General features: G+C 35.9%; 1 pseudogene; it reads right to left on the reverse strand.

The window, feature by feature from the left end:
• Positions 1 to 7,355: 7,355 nt before the first annotated feature.
• On the reverse strand, positions 7,356 to 14,524 carry LOC111751980 (large ribosomal subunit protein uL11-like; annotated as a pseudogene).
• Positions 14,525 to 24,321: the final 9,797 nt, after the last annotated feature.

The raw sequence follows: 24,321 nt of genomic DNA on the forward strand, positions 1-24,321 counted from the left end.
TTCAAGTTTATCACAATTAGTTGTGGGATTACTGAACTCCCCATTTGACTTACAAATGCATAATATTATCATTCAAGGGTGAGGAAATTGCCTTCATTGCCATATCTCACACCTGAATTCTCAACGGTTTCCAACCTGAGATTAATTAATTCAGAGGATATTTATTAAACAATTGGGATATGGGATATAACAAGATAAAGCAGCTATAAATCCTATGAATCCTCTTCACAATAAGTTTGAAATCTATCAAGGGAGATAAAGTTTAAACAAAGAGTTAAATACATGGTCAAAATTATATGAAGGGGGTAATACATGTAAAGAACTGTGGGAATTTAGAGGATGGAGAGATGAAGGCATTTGGGAAGAGCTGAAATCTGAGCTGCATCTGACAGGTGAGGCATAATTCATTTATACATATTGAGAATGATGAAAGCACAACCCGTGTAAAGGGACCGTAATGGGTGTGGAAAATTAAGGAACCTATTGAAAGAAACACAATAATTTTCTCTGAAGCTTGGGATATGTAAAAAGTAGTAGTGGGAAGTAATGTTAGAAAGCTATATTGTGATTAGGTCCTTGAGGTTATTGGATAGCAGGCATGCTCCAAAAAATGGAACTGACGTGGGAAGTTGTTGCAGGGGTGACAGGATCAGCATCAGCACCTTGAGCTGTGAAAATTAATCTGGCAGCACTGTGTGGGATGCCTAGATAAGTAAGAACCCAAAGGTGGGCATATCAGAGGACTACTTCAATAGTCTTGCAGGTTTGAGATTGGAAAACAAGGCAAGCAAGAGATACTATAAAAGTAGAATTGATATGAATAAAAACTACACAGGTGTGGGCGAGGTAAAGAGAGAGAGAAGTCAAAACATAGTTTGAGATTTTGAACTAAAGTGGGAGGATGATGACTTTATTGATTGGAATAAAGGACCTAGGAGAAGCATGTTTGAGAAAGAAATTGATATGTTCACCAAAAATATTAAATAAGAACTCTGCTCAAAATCTTTATGAAATTAAATACTTGCTTTTTATTTTTTCCAAATTATTCAGATGAATTTGGAGGACTCATTACTCTTGGTATGCCTCCATAAAATTCTAGTAAAAGAATAAATTTTTGTTTACTAACATGTTTTGAAATTTTTAAGTATAAAAATCAAAGAGAAGTTTTTTGTGCACTCAGGGTCAACAGACTTGAATTACATCATCATGCTAAGATGGGAGGATTTACAAGGTGTTCTTCTACCACTGAGGAAAATAAGGTTTATTAAATTTTGTTATTATTTAAAAACCTAAGAATACCCTAATTTTACCAAATAGTGAATTTCTGCTTAATAAAAGGAAAGAATTACACCTTTCTCAGATGCAATGATATTATATGCATTTATTTTTTTCTAGTGGAAAAAAATATGATGAGACATTTAAAGGAATCAGTAATAATCTTGTTGAAGAAACAAAAAAAAAATAAAGTATAATATTTTGAAGCATCTTTTATACATTAACTGAAAAAGGCTGTGATTGAATCCCATTTGCTTGAATATATTGTAATATTTTTCCCAAGTTGCTTGACAGTTACAAAACCCAGAGATCAAGCTGTGAAAGAAACTTTTCCAGTTGAAGCATCTGCTTTTTTGCCCAATTCTTCAATCAGTCATATAGAAAGTTTTGGAGTTGCCCTGAGTTCATCTGTTAATTGTTCTATTGAAATTATATCAATGACATCATAAGTGGCATGGACTTGTTTCTTGGCCACTAAAAAAAAAAAAAAAAGTCTAGTAGGAAAGTTCCCATTTAATCGTATTCTACAATCCTATCCTTCTTGACCCTTGAAACACCTGCTTATAGCTCTTGTCCACACTTGTGGACCCTATAACTTGAAATGCATGACCTTTTTTTTTCTTGTATAAACCACAAAGGAATATTCTACATGTTTAATCATGTCCTCACCTCCCTGCCCCCACACCTATGTAATTATTTAGAATTATCTTGATGGGCTAGTCTACTTGCCCTTTATCTTGTTTATATTCCCCTAGCAGAATGTAAGCCACGTGAAGGAAGGGTGTTGTCTAGTTTAAGAGGTACTCTGAGCGCACCTACTCGTTGTTAGAAAATAAAGAGGGAGTGGAAAAGTCAGCTAGTGTCAAGACTTCTGGTAGTAGGAAAAGCTACAATATTTGCTGGTGTTCTGTTAGTAAAAGAAGAGGGAGCTACCAGGGAAATGACATTACATTTATTATTCAAGGAAAAATGCATAAGAGAATTAAATATCTCTGGCATTTCACTTCTTAGCTCTCCAACAGAGCTCTCTCAGTCTTTAAGACTGAGAACAAAGTTTATTCCCCAAATTAAAATAATAATAAAACATTTAAAATGCCTACTCTGAAAGGCCGAGTAAATATTTTCAACTAGGCACTCAGGATGTCAAATTTCAAGCAATTGGTTAGGGACAGGGGATTGGAGGTGCTGTCTATTAAAAAAATTGACGCTCACTCTGTGAAGTTTACTAGTCTGGTGGAGGAGACAGGAAAAAAAAAAACAGCAGCTTTGTCATATATTAAATTGCACGTATAATACATTCTGCTTATGTACTTTTTATTCGACATCCAAGAATATCGTATGTCCCTCCATTAATTCAAGACTTGTCTAAGAAAAGTTGTATTGATTTCTTCATGTACTTTCTACACATTTGTTGTCAAGTTTGCATACACACACACACTAGGAAGAAAGCCCTGGCGATGTACTTCTAAAAATCAGATAATGAAAACCCTATGGATCACAACAGTCTGATCCTGTTGTGCATGGGATCACCACATTCACAATATATGTATTGTGAATTTTGCCTACCATCTTTTCTAACCAGAAATTGTTATTTCCAGTGTGGAAAAAACTCATACATTTCTACTGATTATAATTTAATTCATTTGCATTTCCTAGAATTAAAAAAAAAATCACATTTGACAAAAATGAATATTTTGCTCTTCTTCTATCGTGTAATTACACCTTGTTGTTCATGGACTAAAGATTACAGAAATACATCATTAAATAATAGCGGTGTTAGCACTGTTTCTGATTTTTGCTGGAGTGCCTCTAATGTTTCACCATTAAAAACCCTTTCAAGACCCTATTATTTTCTGCTTTGAATTTTTGTTGATACCATGTGTTTTCATTAATGGAAGCATGCTGAATCATTGAGTGTGTCTGAATTTTTGGTAGGTAGTATGGATTTTTTTTTTTTCTTGCCTGCTTTCACAAGCCTACCTTCAGAGTTCAGTGGGACAATGCATTACGCCACTAACTCAAAACCTGAAATTCAGAGTTCCACTGAATTCCACTGGAACAGGTGTGTTCCCACGTAAAATTTTTATATTTTTCCTAACAAAAATACATACACCTTATACAATACTCTACAGAAAGGATAATTTGTGGCACACGTGATTTTTTCACTTTCCAATAGTCATAAATACCCCTGCCTTATGGCCGCATGTGCTGTCATTGGGAAAGTGGCGTCCCCCCAAAAACGTGAGAGCCAGAAAAAGTGGGTGGGCAATGGTGTATCCTACAGATTCTGAAAGGGTTAAACATGATGGAACCTGGTAGAATAAAATAATATTATTTTTAAAAGTCTGTATTCTTTGTTTACTAATCATTTTATTTTTTGATTGAGGATTGGATGTTGCATTTTGTTGAATGTAATTTCAGTATTTTATGTATAGGCTTGGCCAGGAAAACAGAAGTCACTTCATGTAACTGAGGTATAAATGATTTAATACAGGAATTTTGGGCTTATGCAACTATCGGAAGAACTGGAGAAACAAAGTCAGGGAATTCAAGACTGAAGACCTCAGCCTAAAGCACCATAGAAGGTAGTTCTCAAGAGCTCTTGTGAATACCACTGTGAATCTCATGTTTGCTCATTTGTTGGTTTGCAACTGCCACCAGAGAGTAATAGCCTCTCCCTCTCTAAAAAAAAAAAAAAAAAATTTTAGTGTCCTACAAATCCCATGTGAGAGAGCTACTTATTGGCAAATTCTAACAAAGAATAATAGCCACTGGGTTCTTCTCTGCAATGCAAGGACACCATAAAAGAGTGCGATGTGATGCCAAGTGGACAGTTATCTAGCCCAATTTATTATTTATTGAGATAAATATAGTTATATTGTAATGTAATGAACTATATTAATGGATTTTCTAATACTAAGTGAATGAAATAAAACCTACTTTCTCTTGTATTTTTGAATATGCTGCAAATTTAATTTATTAAAACTGTATTTTCTTTTGTTAGGGTTTTTATTTTTGTAAGAGGTCTGTAGTTTGATTGTGCTGGAATATATTTGTCTGATTTTGCTACCAAGATTTTCTTGCTTTATAAAATGAATTGGGATTTCTATCTTGTTTTTGTTTTCTGAAAAAATTAAACTGATCACATGGGAATTAGCTATTGCTTGAGAGTTAGAAATAACTCACAAAAACATGTGCTGAGTACCATGTTTATCTTTTTTTTTTCCAATTTCATAAGTATATATTGATTTGTGTTCTTCTCAATTTAACTAATATTGTTGTTATTGTTAGGTGCTGTTGAGTCAGTTCTGACTCATAGCAACCCTATGTGCAACAGAATGAAACACTGCCTAGTTCTGCACCATCCTCACAATCCTTGCTATGTTTGAGTCTACCATTGCAGCCACGTGTTAGTCCATCTTATTGGGGGTCTTCCTTTTTTTTGCTGACCCTCTACCTTACCAAGCATGATGTCTTTCTCCAGGAACTTGTCCCTCCTGGTAACATGTCCAGAGTACGTGAGATGAAGCCTCATCATCCTTGTTTCTAAGGAGCATTATGGCTGTACTTCTTCCAAGACAGATTTGTTCATTCTTCTGGCAGTCCATGGTATATTCAATATTCTTCACCAATACCATAATTTAAAGGCATCAATTCTTCTTCAGTCTTCTTTATTCATTGTCCAACTTTTGCGTGCATATGAGGCAATTGAAAATATAATGGCTTGGGCCAGGTACACCTTAGTCCTCAAAGTGATGTCTTCACTTTTCAACGGATTTGCCCAATGCAATATATCGTTTGACTTCTTGACTACTGCTTCCATGGGCGTTGATTATGGATCCAAGTAAAATGAAATTCTTGACAATTTCAATATTTTCTCTTTTATCATGATGTTGCTTATTGGTCCAGTTGTGAGGATTTTTGTTTTCTTTATGTTGAGGTGTAAGTCATACTGAAGGCTTTAGTCTTTGATCTTCATCAGTAAGTGCTTCAAGTCCTCTTCACTTTCAGCAAGCAAGGTTGTGTCATCTACATGACGCAGGTTGCTAATGAGTCCTGATGCCTTGTTCTTCTTCATATAGCCCAGCTTCTCACATTATTTGCTCAGCATACAGATTGAATCACTATGGTGGAAGGATATAACACTGACACACATCTTTCCCTGTTTTAAACCATGCAGCATCTTCTTGCTCTGTTCAAACAACTGCCTCTTGGTCTAAGTACAGCTTCCTCATGAGCATAATTAAGTGTTCTGGAATTCCCACTCTCCACAATAATATCTGTAATTTGTAATGATCCATACAGTTGAATAGTTACATTATGAAATTAACTTTCCAATGCTGAGGAGACATGTACTATTGTAGTAGAAAATATTCAATATCTGAGTCATTCAAAATTAATGCAAAAAAATCAATACTTAGATATATTTGGATGAAAATTTCAAATTTTCCATAAATAGAGGAAAAAAAAGTCTACAGCATTCCAATAAAAAAACACAGATTGCCTCTAAAGTAGTAAGAATCAGACTGGCCTTGGGCTTGACTATAACATTAAATGAGAGAAAACAATATATCCTTTTGAGAGAAAGTTTTATTACCCAAGAGTTCTAAACTCAACTATAATTTGTCTACATATGAAGCCAACAGAAAGACATTCTCATATATGCTGGGGCTCAGAAATTAAATCACCCAAATCTCCTTAATGAACAATTAAGATGTAAGTACATCTCAAAAATGTACTCCAGCCCAATGTCAGGATGCATCAAAATAAACAATAAGAGATAAGATAAACAATAAAAGAAAGGAGACATGATAATTGTCTTAGTTATCTAGTGCTGCCCTAACAGAAATACCACAAGTGGGTAGTTCTAAAGAACAGTAACTTATTTTTTCACAGTTTAGGAGGTCCTTCCTTGTCATTAGCCCTGTGAGTTCCTTGGTGTTTCATGGTGCTCTTTGACATTCCTTGTCAGCAGTCTTCACCCTGTGTGTCTCTGTGTCTATTCTGCTCTTTTTACAACTCAGAAGAGATTAGGTTTAGGATCCACCTGACTCTGGTATGACCTCATTAACGTAACAAAAGAAACTCCCTATTTCCAAACAGGGTCATATTTACAGGTGCAAGGGTTAGGATTTCAACACATATGTTTGGGGAGTACAGTTCAATCCATAACACCCTACATCATCTTCACATTTTCCAAGTCCTTCCATGAAATCACTAAGGTGCATTGTGGGCTCAAATGTCTACCATTCCTCTCTACTTCTTCATCCTTCTGGTAAAGGAAACAAAACTTGGGTGTAGATTTTTGGCATGAGAATAACCAGCACTGTGATATCAAAATGAGACCCCACTGCAGATTTAGACAGATGGAGATATATTTAGCAGAAAGCAGGAGAAATTCAATCCATTATAATAGTAAAAAAAAAAAATTGCGATGGGTGTCAAAGACGGTTGAATGTAGGGTTAAATTTAAATATTTGTTGCAACTACTAATGTAAACCTAATGCAAATTAAAAACTTTTTTATGGAAGAGACACCTAACATAAAATATTTTCAAAGCTTAAAGATAACCATTAATAAAATCTAAAACAGTTTAAGAAGACAAATACTAAAAAGATTTATTATAGTCATATGAGACTGGATACGAGGCAATATGTGTTTTAGTCACTGTTGGTAAAAGAATAAATTTATGTAATCATTTTATAAGATAATTTGATAACAAAGCTTAAAATTTTTTTAAGTGTGTACCTTATGACCCAGTATTTTCAAAATTAGAAATTTATCCTAAGGAATAAGCAAGTAACATGCAAAGATTTGTATCCAAAGATGATCTTTGCATTCTTACTTAAAGTAGCAAAAAATAGAAATCTTTCCTCTATCTTTCCCATTCCTTTTATTTCCCTATCTTTTTTTTTCCTGAATTCTAATTTTATTTTCTGCAATATCGCTGCTTATGGAGACTTAAAAGAAATCTCATTGCATTTTTAGTTTATTAAATCTTCTATTTTCCCCTTCAACTACTTTTTTTTTTTTTTTTTTTGGTTATCAATCCTTTATCGAAATATTTTCTTTTGTAGCTCTTAGCTAGCTGGACATTCCACTGCACCACTGTTGATGTCATCTATGATGTTATGAGGGTAGAGACCATCAACTTTGCAACCCGTAGACTAGGCAGTCTCCAGGGTCTCTTCAATAGTTTCAGAGAGTTCTTTGGCTAAAGATTGGTGCCACATCTGTCCAGCAATGTTGACAATCTCATCAAAAGTGATATTTCCACTCCACTTAATATTTTTTCTGCTTTTTTTTGTCTCTGGGTAGTCCCTTGAGGGCTTTGATGATCAGGGTAGAGGCAGAAGGTACCACCTCAACCTGGGACTGTCTGTTCTGAATCGTCAGTTTCACCATAATCCTTAGACCCTTTTTTGGAGACAAACCCAGGGGGCCAATCTTGCAGACCAGGGTGGCCATGGCACTGGCTTCTCTACTGGTACCCTCAAGTACACGACTTTAAGTAGAATGGTGGAGGTGGCTGGTGTCAGAAGGACCTGAATGTAGAATAACCCAAGAAAGTTGCACACAGGCCTCTTTTGAGCAGAAGTCTTGATCTCATTTAACCACTTTTTAATTTTGTCTTATTATTTTTTTAGGTTTCTTCACTTTGTCTCAATTTATGGTCTTGCTCTCTGATCCTTCCTCAGTTATTTCATAGAGATCAGGTTTCTTGAATTTTACTCAAAATATATACAAGATGTCATTTTCCTTCAATGTGGCCTCATTTGCACTGCAACCAATAGAAATTCCTTGAATGTTATTACAGGTGAATGCTACCCTTCCCTAGGTCCCAGTGCTGATGCTGGGTTTCAACCATTTCTGCATTTCAAGTGGAAGAGGTTACTAGAGTGAGACGGCTGTGCTCATGTTGCCATCTCATCAGGATTTTCCCTTTGAATAGTGTGACATACAGCAATGGGGCACCTCCAACAGCAATGTGAAAAATAGGTAAAAGGGATGTCCAAATTTTAGGCAGGGGACCCATTTATGGGTCTATTAAAATGTTCTGGGGGGAGAGAGACAATGAGGGTCCCCAAACTAAGGTGAATTCACTAGAATTGTTAAGAACGGTAAACTGAAAGATATTTAATTGTACTATTACTGGTAGCACAGTGGTTAAGAGTTCAGCTGCTAACCAAAAGATCAGCAGTTCCAATCCACCAGCCTCCTTGAAAACCCTATGAAGCAGCTCTACTCTGTCCTATAGGGTCACTATGAGTTGGAATTAACTCAACAGCAATGTTTTGTTTTTTTAATTTTTATTACAAACATGGTGATTTATCTATTTGCAGGATGAGGGAGAAAAGAAACAATGGAGAATCATTCAAAAATATCTATCTTGGATGAGTGGGTTAAGGATGCATTGATAACTGAGACAGGAAATAAAGGAGGGAAATCAGGTTTCTGGAGTTTAGACAATAATTTCAGATCAGAACTTACAGAGTTTAAGATATTTATAGCAAAACAGGTGGAAATGCCTAGTAGACAATTGGAAATATGGAACTGGATCTTAGGTTTGAAGTGGAGCTATGAATTTGCTCATTGTCAATAGACTATATACTATAGGATTCACCAGGAAGGAGGTATAGAAAAGATTATAAGTTCAATATTTAAGGAGTAATGGAGAATATTAGAAGTAGAAAACCTAGTGAAGGAGACTGAGAAGGAACTGTCATAATTAGAACCAGGAGTATGTGGTGTCACAAAAGCCAAACTAGGAAAAAGTTTTAAAAAAGAAAGAATGGCCAAAGAGTCAAAAGGACCAGAATGATCACAGGAGGTAAAGATTAATGAATGAGTCATCATGGGAGGAAGAAGGAGCCCTAGTGATGCAGTGGTTAAGCACTCAGCTGCTAAGTGAAAGGTCAGCAGTTTGAACCCACCAGCTGCTCTGTGGGAGTAAGATGTGGCAATATGCTTCTGGTAAAGATTTACAGACTTGGAAACCCTATGAGGCAGTTCTACTCTGTCCTATAGGGTCACTATAAGTCGGAATTGACTCAGCTGACAATGGTTTCTTTTGTCGTTGTTGTTTTCTTTTTAATGGGAGGTGGTAATTCTGCCATTAGCAATCTTATACAGAGCAGGATCATTGGACTGTTGTGCGGAATCTATTGAAATGTTGTAGTGGATAGAGAAGTAATAAAGGCAGAGGAAGCAGAAACAGTGAATATATTCTACTTTTCAGAGGAGAAGCTTGGTTGAAAAAAGAAAAGCAAGTAGGGCTTTGAACTGAATCGGCCCGGTTTGAACCCCTGTTGAAAATTTTCATTTCTAACAAGTTCCCTGCTGAGAATTTGCATTTCTTACAAGTTTCCAGGAAGTTATACATAAGAATCACCTGGAGATCTTGTTAAAATGTGGATTTTGATTCAGTGTATCTGGGGTGGAAATGCAATTTCTCAGCAGGGGTTCAAATCTAAAGAACCAGTTGGAAGCCCTGAAAGCAGAACTTGTCTTTTAAATAGATATTAAATACTTCCCTGTTTTATTTCTTTTCAATTTTATGTAAATTTTTATTGAAGTATAAATTCAGAAGTGTGCACAAATCATAGGCATGCAGCTCAATGAATACCCATAAAGGGAATGCACTGCTGTAACCAACACACAGATCATGAAACAAACACTACCAGAATCTTAGAAGCCCCTTTTTACTACCCATCCCCCATCTTCACCAGAAAACTCATTGCCAGCAAGTGGATTCCAACTCATAGCTACCCTATAGGGTAGAGTAGAACGCCATAACTCTGAATTCCAACACTATAGTTCAACTTTGCTATCTCTGTATGTCCCTGTCTTTAAAAACAAAATGTAACTAATTTAATTTAACTTTTTCCCAATAACTCAGGATCATTATTATGAGCATTAATTCCAGGATACGGCAATAGCCTTAATGGCCTCTGTATCCCCAAAGCCTGGCAGAGTGCCCGATGCATAATAAAAACCAAACCAACCCCATTGCCGTCAAGTCAGTTCTGACTCATAGCATCCCTACAAGACACAGTAGAGCTGCCCCAGCTAGTAGATTCAAACTACTGACCTCTCCATTAGCAGCCCAGCTCCGAAATTAGTTGAATGACAGAACAGGGCATCACAATCAGTAGCCAGCTTTTTACTAATGTTTTTACTCCCCCATCTTTATACGACCTTCTCAAGGCCATTGTAACTGCTTTAGATTCAGAAAAAGATAAAGAACTCACTCTCTCACTTGTCCTCTACATCCTTTCTATTCATATGTGTCCAACTACATTGTGTGAAATAAACAATGGAAAAATATTCCAAGAAAAAAATGCTTTATCGAATAAAGAGTTAAGACTTTTTACTTAGTTTGGCTTACACCTGCTTCAGTATTTGTATCACATCCTGTTCGTTATTTCTAGTATCACTCAGGACTGCCTCCTGACAATTTTCACCAATTGTATGTCAATTCTGCAAATCATTAGCAAAATCCCTGACTCATTTTTTCTCCTTGAGGCACTTTTAGAGCTGTTGTTATTAACAGCAAGATCCTCAACAACCAAAACTTACTTTATTCCTTAAATTATATATATTCTAAAATCATACAGCTTTATATGCATCTCCAAAGTATGTATATATTTTTATTGTAAAATGTATTCATAAGTAGTTAAAAACAGCTGGGTAGAAATATGATTAAAAAGTAACTATCACTGATTTTATATGGCTCTCTTAATTGTCTGCCATTCCTCCCACATATTCACCATTCTATTTAATTTGATCTGATACCATTACAGTATTAACCTCAAGGAAACTTACAGGGATTCAAATGTTTAAGATTAAAACCATAAGTTAAAGCCACATCTTTGCCCATACTCTCCATGCTTGCTTCTGACAAAAGCAAGATTAAATAGAATTTTTTCTTATTTGGATAGCACATTAAACTCACTTTGCCTGAACAATGTATACATTATGACAAAGCACTATGTTCACTTTTATGAAGGGATATAGAGATTCAGTTTTTTTTTCTGTTTAGGAAAAGAAATAAAATCCTTTTTCTGTAACAGCTAGGTTGTATTGTTATATCAAAAGCTCATTTGTGAACATAAGGGCCTCTGTGATCAAAAACAAGAGAAGCATTGTTGTTATAAAGTGTTATTTTTGCTATGGTGAGCTATAAGGAACAACAGCAAAGAAATCCAGATATGAAATATCCTACAGTTAAAAAAAAAAAAAACTTTTTCTTTTTTTCTAGGAAGAATAGATTCTTTGAATCATAAATATTTTATATTGAAGAACGCCAGTTGTTAGTGCTATGTATTCTAGAGAATTTTTTATTTAAACCCTATCTATTTTAATTTACATAGGAAACAGATATAACTGATTATTAAAGCAAGCGTAAAAGTACAAAAGCCAAGAAATATATCAGAGGAAAGGGCAGAAAAAGCAATTTGGTGGAACCTAGAAAGCCTGGCCTCAGGACAGCTAATGATTTAACAAAAAAAATTAGCTTAACATTCTTAGTAGCCAAGCCAAAAAAAAAAAAAAAAAAAGAATTATACAAGTTACACAAGTTTTCTTTCTTAATAAAAAGAGTCATGTTGTTAGAAAAACCTCTTCCCAGTACTAAACTCTAAAAGAAATTAGTCATACAGGTCTTTATGCTGAGGATTTGGAACAAATAATCGTTTTTTTTTTCAATAGGGTTTTCATAAAACTTTCAGAAATATTGAGTGCATTATGGAAGTTTAAACTAGGGCTGTAGTATTTCAAGGCAAGTATAAACTTTAGTATACTTAGTAGGTTTCCATTGTTTCAAGTTAATTTTAAAATATCAACATTTAATATCTTTACATACGTAAAACTTTTCATTTGCAAACCTTACATTTGCAAAAATCCAAAGGAAGGAGGAGCTAATAATGGAAGAAGCAAGGAATGACATTAATATATTTGAACAGCTTCTAAGGGCTGGGCAGTGCTATGTTTGACACACAGCAGTTTGCTTGTGTTGACTACAGCGTTCCTATAGTACCTTTTAGATTATCTTTCTCTGGATTTACTAGGTATAAAGGAACTAGGTAAAAAATTATTCAAAAGGCTTAAGAGCATGTAAAGCAAAAACAGGACCCGTATCTCCTAATGAGTCTCCTAGGTTTTCCACAGACCAGTCCCTTAATCTCTTCATATATGTGGTTTTATAATATATGATAATTTCAAATGTTTTAATCAACACAATAAGCACTCGGCATTTACAACATGAGCAAAATACTAGATATTTCCTATAGACCTCTATATTTAGTTATTCAACTGTCCTCTTTTTTAAAACCACTTTGTACATTGATTTTAAAACTATTTCTGTGAAGAAAACATTTTTATCAGTGAAAGAAGGTTTAAGATGTAGCATGTTTTCTTGCTTTTTTTTTTTTTTACCTCTTTGTGGTCCTGCTGCTTCATCATGTATTCTCTATACTTCTCATCAATTTCGTCACAAGCTGCTATAACAGAATCTAAGAACAGAAGATTCTTAATCCTTAAACATTACAGTAGACTAATAAATGGTACTTATAAACTACTGACGGTGCTGCAAAGTTCTGGCAATTAATTTCAATTAAGTTGTTTACAAGGTGTGCCACTGCTAACTTTGTGCCCAGATGTTTCAGTTGGCAAAATGCAATGGCCACCAGCGTAGTCCATTTCAGTAACAATCATTCATTGATGGAATTTTCACACTGAATGCACAGCACCTTCGTAACGTTAGCACATGATGTCATCGCCCTTTGCCTCATCATAACCGTAAAAATGCCAATACGAGTCGCAACAAATTACTGCAGGCAATTGCTGAGTTTTAGAGACGGCGTAGTGAACACCTGGGCTGGCTCAGAATCTAGCAGCTTTCAAAGTTTCGTTACCAGATGTTTGTGGAACAACTTATGCATGTATGGAAAACATACTTTTTTTTCATTTGCATGAACGATTACCAGACCTTTGAAAGTAGTGGAAACATGTTTCATGAAAAAAAAGTGCATAAATAAGAGTTTATTTGGGAAATATTTTTATTAAAACCAGCATGGTTAATCTTAAGCATTGTGAACTGAATCTGCATAATCATGCTTGTATGTGATTAACTGTTTACATAACAAAACACATCTTCACAAATGAGGTAAGTGGTACTGTGATTATAATTTGTGTGAAGGGAATAAGAATTTATGAAAGCTTTATTAATATTAAAATTGAAATAATTTAATTTTGTTTAACAATTTTGTATATTTTTAGAATAATATTCCTTTAAAGATTATTATTATTTTTCATAAATACCCTACATCCTCTTAGAAAAAGACAGGGAATGTTTAAAATTGCTTGGGTATATTTATTTTCTCTATTAATTTAATATTGACTTTCATTACATTTTAGAAAAATTGCCCTTTGGATTCAAATAATAAATGCTCTTGGAAAGACACTTTTCCATGTCATTTCAAAACATGTTTTTCAATCATAATGGTAATATGAATTGGAATAAAAACATTGCTTTTTTTTGATTAATTTTTTGGAGGATTCTTAAATTTCTAGTCCTTTTAAAATAAACAGGCCTCCCCTTGATTTTAGTTAAACTATTGTTCCCATTGTAATTCACTGTGTTTTATATAAGGATCTGAAATGGACTGCATTTTCCTCCCTCTGAGCAACTGCAAGAGGTTGTTAAAACTATTAACAGTTGTCTGGTAACTGTTGGATTTTCAGTGATTTCATTTTGATCAAAAGAACTCTAAATTTATTCAGGTGTTAAGGTTGTATTAAGTCCTCGGTAAAATCAAAGGATATTCTACTAGGGATGCATTTTAGAATTTAAATAAATTATGATTCAGGAAGGCCAAAGTATAAGATAATATAATTCTGCTACTTACTATACCATCTCTTTTAAGAAACAAACATTTCAACACCTTTACTGAGAAATGAGAATTACACACACCATTAAAACAGACCTGTTCGCTATCACAGTGTAAACTGCATGAAGAGCCAGAAGCAAGCATACATTCATAGACTGGATAGTAAATTTGAAATGAAAAACCGCTTTGCAGCTTTAACACTTAGAAGCTGAATCCACATCAGCCTTTGCACTGCTATGAAGCTCACGGTGGTCCTGGGGTGCTGCCCTGATGGCTGAGCTTGCCTTTCCTTCTTCATATGTCCAGGAATCCCTCCACATCTCCAGGGAGCCATTATGAACTGGTGGGTGGTGCTGCATGGAGGCACCTCGTGGGCATCTCTAGGGAGGTACACACTGGAGATACACCGAGAGTCACTGTGGAGCCCATATTTTCTCATCCCTTGTTTTTTATAAGACTTAGACCCGAAGGGGTGTGAAAGAATACCATATAAGTACAGTCCCCTGTGTTTTGTTAAGAAAATGTAAACGTCTCACTGTTGCATTTTTTACCCAAATTGATCCTTAAAGTTTAATCTTGATCCAAAGGCAAACTAACAGATTACCTCTTAGTGCCTATATTAAAAATGAGCTGCAATTTTTTTTCAGTCCTTGGGACATTTTTATACTCCCATTAAATTAAAAGAAAAAAATCACAAAGGAAATTAAACCACAAAGAAAATATGTTAAAGCCATGTTAAGCTTCTGATCTAAATATACAAAACAAAGGAAATACATGGTCGCGGTTAAACTTGGGCTTTAACCCGTCTGTTGCGTTTACAGTACACAGTAACAAGGTAACAATATGTTTGGGAGATTCTTAAGCTGTATTTACTTAAAGCAACATATTTGGAAGAAAAATGAAAGATTGACTGAATTGTCCCAATGTTTTATTCATCCGAAATAAAACTTCCAGTTTTTTAGAAGTGTCAATAGATTTGGAAAAATCAGAACTGACAATTTAGAGGTGTTTACTGATTATATCTCCTGCATATGCAAATATAATTCCCACTGAAAAAAAATTGAACTTTCATGGGTGGCGCAAGTCACCCATGTCACAACATCGCAAAGTTCTTGCCTCTAAAGGCAATCTGGTCAAAACAATTCCCATTCCAACTCCCTGACCTTTATATTTCCCAAAGAATGGAACGGTTAAAGGAGTACAACATTGGCACCCAAAATGTCCTTCAGTAGTCTGACTTTTTACACTCATTAGTGCATATACTGATTAAGGCAAGCAAGCAAAAGCAGCACTCACAATTTTTGCTTTATACCTGACATTGCTCAGGCTGAGACCAGGGCTTTGCCCATTGTATGACTTTATCATCTAGAATTGAACCTTTAGGGTTTTAACCATTCCAAAAATTTAGTCCAGTTCAACTTGCCAGTAGTCACATACCATTAGATCGTATGATAAAGTAGAAATTATTCATTGGCAATTGTTATTCAAATTATAAGAAGATGAACGCAGTGTTTTTTATTACTTGGAGACATCGCCCAGTAGGTATGATATTTATATTGTACGCTGCAGATCCCTACTCTAGACTGCTATAAATCAGGCATGCACTGTATAACCTAAATCAGTCTATCAGGTAGTTAAGGATCCTTCTCATGCATCGGAGGGTGGTTGAAGAAATCCAGTACAGTGGGAAGACACGCACATTGGGCCTACTCCAAGGAGCTAATGGAAGAAGTAGAGAGTTATTTTATCCCCTTGGCATGAATCTTAGAGAAATTTATAAATATATCTCTTGGAAGCATGTTTTTGTTGAAACAGTGCTTTGATAATATCTTAAAATTTCCTAACTCCTTGCAAAGGTTTTTTTACGTGTATTGTCTCATTAATTTCATTTCATCTTTTCCCCCTGGATTTAGATGAGCTGATTATTTTGGGAGTATTTGGTACCAAAAACAACTAGGGAAATTACGATGGGAATGGAAGAAAGATTGAGTTCTTTGAGAACTTACTTTTATCATTATTAAAGTTGAAGGTGCCCTTAAAATCTGCATCAGAGCAAGCAGAAATCTAACAGTTTAACACAATGCCTCTATGTAGATGCAGAGTTATCTTCTATAGAAGGGATTATGTTACAGTGTGATTGTGGTGTGTATGCACCAAAACTTTCACTAAACAGCTCTTAAAGTCCTGAGAGACAGCCCATAGAGCAACTCAGGGACAAAATTAGACTTGGGAGTTTCCTGCCCCTTAATTAAATTTAAACTGCTTTGTGCAGTGACAGGGCTCCAATTAGAAGATAAGTTCAAAGGACACGTAACCATAGTTACCTGTGACTATATCATTAAGTATTAATGCAGCCCAGGGTCTGGAGAGTACAATCTTAAGTAAACCTTCTGTATCTACCTCACATTGACAAATTAAATTCATATAAATCATGAAGCCCTGAGGGAAAGTTTCTTTTCTTTGTTGAGTTTTTTCCTATGTGGCCTAATCCCCAAATATAAATCACACATAAATACAGTACTAGGGAGACTATTTCCCTTTGTTCAACATGAAGTGTACTTTCCGCAAAAGTCATCCACAAAAGCTAGGTCTAAGATTTTCACACACTCCCAAGAATACTAACCCCAAATAATGCTAGCATGCTATAAGCATCTCCTATGTATTTAGTATTCTCAAATAATGATGAGGATTCTTGAAAATAATAGTAAGTCACTTTGCAACGATCTTAATGAGACTTCCAAATTCTAAATGCCTTCAATTCTCTCAAAGCAAAATGTATAATGATTTCTTCAAAATGTCACTTAAAATTTGTCTCCCTTTCCCTCTACTTAAAATCAATATAGACCATCCATTTTAAGTCAGCGTTTTCAAAAAGGATCGATTGAAACTTGAACAGGCAGGAAGAAAAATGTTTCCACTTCTACCAAACTTGAAAGAAGTTAGGCATCTTTTTGTATTTTTCTTATTAGCATTGTAATATAAAACAGCTGCAATAGTTTAGTACATTAAATACATTAAAACAACAAATAAAAGAAGCTGTAATGAATAAAACACAGAAGACCCCATACGGCTGCCTGTTCTTTTCTTGACAAACAGCATGGCCAAGTAGCTAGAGTCATGAGTAACTGTGCTGCCAGGAAATAAACCAGTGAAGAGAACATGAGCTAATATTAAAACCAGCTTTTATTTATATTATCACCGTTGTATTAGAATGTTAGTTTCTGCCATTTTGCCCCAGTTTTCTTACTCTCTATGGAAGCAACAATCTCATAACTTTTTAATCTTTCTTGTCTATTCCTGTTGTCTCTTACCTTCTGGTTGTCTTTTCCATGTTTCTTTCTGTCTTCAGAACTACAATGTATATCAGACTTCTTATCTCCTACCTAGATTACTGAAAAGGTTCCAAGCCCATATCTCTCTCTGCAATCAAGTTTAACCATTAAATTGCAGCCAAGTACCTTTTCTCAAATAACTCTTGAACCCAAGAATTTGCAGTAACTTACAGGTATTTGATGGAGAAAATTAAAATTTTGGGGCCTGATATTTACTGACTCTGTCACCTGGTCCTTCTGAAACTTTCCATTTTCCTCTATTTCTGTTTCTGTTATATCCCTACTTCATATATATACATTCATGGCTCACATTTCTGTTCCTTTTTACACATTAGTCTCCTCAAAAATGAATGTTTTCCTACTTCTTCTATGATAATCTACATTCAGGGGCTGCAAACATAAATGTCTTCTGGGGTCAGGCAAGCAACATGCATGAGTAAATGATGAAATTAAAATGCTAAGGACTGGTACTGACTGTAGCTAAACTGGGAAGCGTAAGTCTCATGTAAAGGCACTGAAATCTAAGTTGTTTTTTAAAACACTGTGTTGGCAACTGGCAAGTAGAATGTAAGTAATCCTGATTTTTTAAAGCGTAGTCATCATTATCTTCTTCGAGATCTGTTAAAAATTCATCTTCTTCAGAAAATCGCCCTGAAGATTTCTATCTTTCATCCTTATTTTCTGTTTCTTCAGTAATTTGTACTCCGTTTGGCTTATATTGTCAAATATTTACATTTGCTCCCTATTTAGTTCATATTTGGGTACATTGTTTTTGAAATTATTTGGGAAACTTGTTTTAGGAAAGCAAAGTTCATATATTCTGATTCTTTTGTCTTCATGTTCTAGAGTTAACTTCTCTCTTATCATCTAGTTAAAAACATGCTTGTTGAACATAAGAACAGGCATATCAGTATAGTAATAGGCTAAGATCTTCTGAAAAATTCTCTAACTTGCATCTAGATTTTCTCTGATTTCGTAGAGACCAACAAATAAGAAAGTGGGGGAAAGGAGGATAGGGGATTTGTTATTGTTATGTTGTTAGGTGCCATCAAGTCGGTTCCAACTCATAATGACCCTATGTACAACAAAACACTGCCCCATCCTGCACCATCCTCACAATCGTTGTTATGCTCGAGCCCATTGTTGCAGCCACTGTGTCAACCCATCTCATTAAGAATCTTCCTCTTTTTCACTAACCCTGTACTTTACCAAGTATAACGTCCTTCTCCAGGGACTCATCCCCCCAGATAACATATTCAGAGTATGTGAGACAAAGTCTCGCCATCCTCACATCTAATGAGCATTCTGACTATACTTCTTCCAAGACACATTTGTTCGTTCTTCTGGTAGTCTGTGGTATATTCAATATTCTTGGCTCACACCACAATTCAAAGGCATTGATTCTTCCGTGGTCTTCCTTATTCATTGTCCAGCAATCACATGCATATGAGACACTTGAAAACACCATGGTTTGGGTCAGGCACACCTTAGTCCTTAAAGTGTCATCTTTGCTTTTCAACACTTTAAAGAGGTCTTCTGCAGCAGATTTGCCCAATGCAATGTGTCGTTTGATTTCTTGACTGCTGCTTCCGTGGGCATTGATTGTGGATCCAAGTAAAACGAAATCCTTGACAACTTCAATCTTTTCTTCATTTATCATGATGCAGCTTATTGGTCTAGTTGTCAGGATTTTTGTTTTCTTTATGTTGAGGTGTAATCCATACTGAAGGCCGTGGTCTTTGATCATCAGCAAGTGCTTCAAGCCTTCTTCAATTTCAGCAAGCAAGGTTGTGTCATCTGCATATTGCAGGTTGTTAATGAGTCTTCCTCCAATCCTGATGCCACGTTCTTCCTCATATGTTTCAGCTTTTTGGATTATTTGCTCAGCGTACGGGTTGAATAAGTACGGTGAAAGGATACAAACTTGATGCACATGTTTCCTGACTTTAAACCACACAGTACTCCCTTGTTCTGTTCAAACTGCCTCTTAGTCTACATACAGGTTCCTTATGAGCACAATTAAGTGTTCTGGAATTCCCATTCTTTGCAGTGTTATCCATAATTTGTTATGATCCACATAGCTGAATGTCTTTGCATAGCGAATAAAACACAGGTAAACATCTTTCTGGTATTCTCTGCCTTCAGCCAGGATCCATCTGACATGAGCAATAATATCCTTTGTTTCATGTCATCTTCTGAATGTGATTTGAATTTCTGGCAATTCCCTGTTGATGTACTGCTGCAGCTGCTTTTGAGTGATCTTCAGCAAAATTTTACTTGTGTGTGATATTAATGATACTGCTTGATAATTTCTTCATTCTGTTGGATCACTTTTCTTTGGAATGGGCACAAATATGTCTCTTCCAGTCGGTTGGCTAGGTAACTATCTTCCAAATTTCTTGGTATAAATGAGTCAGCACTTCAGTACTGCATCTGTTTGTTAGAACGTCTCAACTGGTATTCCATCAATGCCTAGAGCCTTGTTTTTCACCAATGCTTTCAGAGAAGCTTCGACCTCTTCCTTCAGTACCTTGGGTTCTTCATCATATCCTGCCTCCTGAAATGGTTGAATGCTGAACAGTTCTTTTTGATATAGTAATTCTTTGTATTTCTTCCACCTTCTTTTGATGCTTCCTGTGTCATTTCATATTTTCCCCACGGAATTCTTCAATTTTGCAACTCGAGGCTTGAATTTTTTCTTCAGTTCTTTCAAAATGAAGAGATGCTGAGCCTGTTCTTCCCCTTTTGGTTTTCTATCTCCAGGTCTTTGCACGTTTGATTTTAATACTTTGTCTTCTCAAGCTGCCCTTTGAAATCTTCTGCTCAGCTCTTTTACTTCATCATTGCTTCCTTTTGCTTTGGCTACTTGACATTTAAGAGCAAGTTTTAGAGTGTCTTCTGACATCCACTTTAGTCTTTCCTTTCTTTCCTGTCTTTTTAATTACCTCTTGCTTTCTTCATGTATGATGTCCTTGACGTCATTCCACAGTTCTTCTGGTCCTTGGTCATTAGTGTTCAATGCACTAAATCTGTTCTTGAGATGGCTTCTAAAGGCAAGTGTGGTGTACTCGAGGTCATGCTTTGGCTCTCATGAACTTGTTCTAATTTTCTTCAACTTGAACTTGCATATGAGCAATTGATGGTCTGTTTTGCAGTCAGCCCCTGGCCTTGTTCTGACTGATGATATTGAGCTTTCCCATTGTCTGTTTCCACAGATGTTGTTGATTTGATTCCTGTATATTCCATTTGGTGAGGTCCATGTGTGTAGCCAACGTTTATGTTGTTGAAAAATGGTATGTGCAATGAAGAAGTCATTGGTCTTGCAAAATTCTGTCATGCAATTTCCAGTGTCATTTCTGTCACCAAGGCTATATTTTCCAACTACCAGTCCTTCTTTGCTTCCAAGTTTCACATTTCAATCACCAGTAATTATCAATGCATCTTGATTGCATGCTTGATCAATTTCAGAGTGCAGAAGTTGGTAAAAATCTTCAGTTTCTTCATCTTCATCCTTAGTGATTGGTGCATGAATTTGAATAATAATCTCATTAGCTGGTCTTCCTTGCAGGTGTATGAATATTATCCTATCACTGACAGTATTGTACTTCAGGATAGATCTTGAAATCTTTTTGACAATGAACGTGATGCCATTCCTCTTCAATTTGTCATTCCTGGCGTAGCAGACCATATGATTGTCTGATTCAAAATGGCCAGTATCAGTTTATTTCAGCTCACTAATGCCTAGGGTATTGATGTTTATGCATTCCATTTCATTTTTGACGATTTCCAATTTTCCTAGATTCATACTTCTTACTTTCCATGTTCTGATTATTAAATGGATATTTGCAGCCTTGCCACATCAACAAATGATGTTGTACCACATCAACAAATGAAGGTCCTGATAGCTTTGCTCCATCTATGTTATTAAGGTCAGCTCTACTTTGAGGAGGTAGCTCTTGGTGGTTGTCTTTTACTTGCCTTTCAACCTGAGGGGCTCATCTTCTGGCAGTATATCAGACAATGTTCCATTACTATTCAGAAGGTTTTCACTCATTGGCCAGTTCTTTTCTGAAGTAGACTGCCAGGCCCTTCTTCCTAGTCTGTCTTAATCTGGAAACTCAGCTAAAACCTGTCCACCATGGATGACCCTGCTGGTATTTGAATATCTTCCAGCATCACAGCAACACTCAAGCCCCCACAATAGGACAAACTGACAGAAGTGTCAGCGAGTGGATTTAGAATCATATAAAAAGAAGTAGGCTGGTGTTTTTGTATAGCTTTCTTAATGTCGATCAGTCTATCGCCAAGAAATATAAATCACATAGTGAAAAGACCACTGCATTACAAATGCTTACTTTGTAAACTTGACCAAATAATTTAACCTTCAACAAGTGTTTTCTTGCCTATAAAATGATGTGGGGGAGAGGGCAACAAGGTGAGAGTAGCTTTCTTGGTGGACATATTTTGGAATGTATGTGCAGCCCATAATGATCTCCTTAACTATAACTGCCCACCCCAAACTACAAGGATTACACATGGAAGCCATTTTTAGATAATGCGATCTCCATTTCTGGGTCGAAGTTGAATGGGTGCCCAATCCAATCTGAGCCAATCAATGTTTCTTCCCCAGGGATTTGGAACTGTTGATCAGTCATTCTGCATTTTGTTATTAACAGCATGCAGTCCTAATATTTAAGATTCCTCTCTATGTACAATTCTGTGAACTGTACAGTTAAGTTTTCTCATTTGTAAAATAGAGTCTGTGAGTGGAAAAGCAATTAAGAGTCTTTCATTTTACTGAGACTCTCAGAACCATGTAGTCAGCCAAAACAGTCTGCAAAAGCTGTATTTCCTAGTACAGAAGGCGGAATTTGTCATAATGACATGTATCTTACTTTCCACCTGAGGTGATGACATGGAGCTCAGAAAAGAAAAGAAAAAAAAAACCTTAAAAAGCTGTGAGGATTATGAAGGTAATATCTGAAAGAGCTTTTAAGTGTCCTAAATATAAGAACCACATGGATTCAAAGCACTTTACACATTTTCTTTCTTTTTAGACATGTAAGAAACCTAAGGAGAGAGATTCAAGTATGTTAGTTCATACTTGTCATAAAATTACACATAATACTTTCAAATGTACGCAAATGAAACACTTTTTGAGTAGTGCTAAAATTAATGTTTGATCTTTCAAACGTACTTAATAAACAGAAAATAATTCAAACAATCATGATGGGTATTATGCATCAAGCTGGGAGTACTTAATTTTACCAAGTGATTTGCAGTCTCAGTATTTCTAGCTTGTGGCTTCAGTCCGCGTATTCCACATACTCTTCTGTGTAAGTACAGTAGAATCTTGTTGTAGGACAAAGGACTATTAACCTAGAGGTGAATCTAATGCAGGTCAGTTTGAGTTCCTGGAAGCATAACTATAGATGAGAAAAATCTATAGATGAGAAAAACCTAAGATGAAAGAATCGTCCCCAAAAGCAGATGTTTGTAGCCACCTCTCTGGAATAATAAGCAGAGTATTTCTTTTATGTAGCCAAAAGTCTTTCCTTTCTTAAATAAGCTAGCAAGCCCCTTCTCTTCTACCTATATTCATACCTAAACTTCTTGAAAGAGTAGCCCACCCTTATGTTGTCACTCCCTCCCCTTTTTCTCTCTTGAATCCATTGCAATCTGGCTCCTCCCTCCATCACGCCAGAAAACTGTCCCTGTATGGCCTTCAAAGGCCTTCTAATTGTAAAATTTGATGAGCACTTTTCAATTATTGTCTTTACTGACTTTTAATAAAATTCAAAATGCTTACGGATCTCCATTTGATATGTTTGTCTTTCTTTATGTGGAAACTACTCCATCTTCTTGTTACCTCTATTTGCTCTATCTCCTTCTCCTTTGGCTTCTTTTTCTATACTATGTCCTTTTACAGCCTGGTTTTCCTCCAAGGTTCTACCCTTACACCTGTTTATTCTTCTCTACACAGTCTCCCAGAAATTTCATCTGTTTCTGTAATATCAAGTACCGTGTATTTATGACTCTTGACTATTTATCTTTACCCCAGACCTCGCTCTTGAACTTCAGACTTCTTTTTCTAAGCCTCTTAATAGACATCTCTACTAGATATATCACAGACACTTCAAACTTAAGTTACTCGAAATTAAATTCTCTTTTATCTTCTTTCCAACCTGGCTCCTCCTAATTGTATTAGATTTTATTGTCCAAGTCAGAAACCTCAGAATCTCTTCCTCTTCCTCGCTCATCTATTCAGTCATCATTAAGTGTGATTGAGGCTATGGTTATCTTTGGAAACTACTCCATGACCTGTACTTCTGTCTTACTTCAGATTCTCATAATTTCTCACCTGTTCTGTTGCAATAACCTGTACTAGGTCTTCCTGCCTGTATACTTTCCCACCTTCCTTTCCCCTCTAATCTGTGTTCTACATTGCTGTCTCTGATATCTAAAGCACTGAACTAATCCATGACAATTCTCTGCTTAACAACTTTCAATGGCTTGTCACCACTCATGAGATAAAATTTAAGTTCCTTCCTTTGATGTACTTAAAGTGTCCTTCATGATCTATCTCCCTTCTCCCTTGTGTATTTTATCTCCCTGTTTCCACTTATTTAACCCCTAAGAACCCTGGTTGCGCGGTGGTTAAGAGCTCAGCTGCTAACCAAAAGGTTGGCAGTTCAAATCCACCAGCCGTTCCTTGGAAATCCTATGGGGCAGTTGTACTCTGTCCTATAGAGTCGCTATGAATTGGAATTGACTCAATGGCAGTGGGTTTGGTTTTTGGTTTTTATGATGAAACTTTAACTGTC

Source organism: Loxodonta africana, chromosome 4 (assembly GCF_030014295.1).
Source record: "Loxodonta africana isolate mLoxAfr1 chromosome 4, mLoxAfr1.hap2, whole genome shotgun sequence".
Taxonomy (NCBI): Eukaryota; Metazoa; Chordata; class Mammalia; order Proboscidea; family Elephantidae; genus Loxodonta; species Loxodonta africana.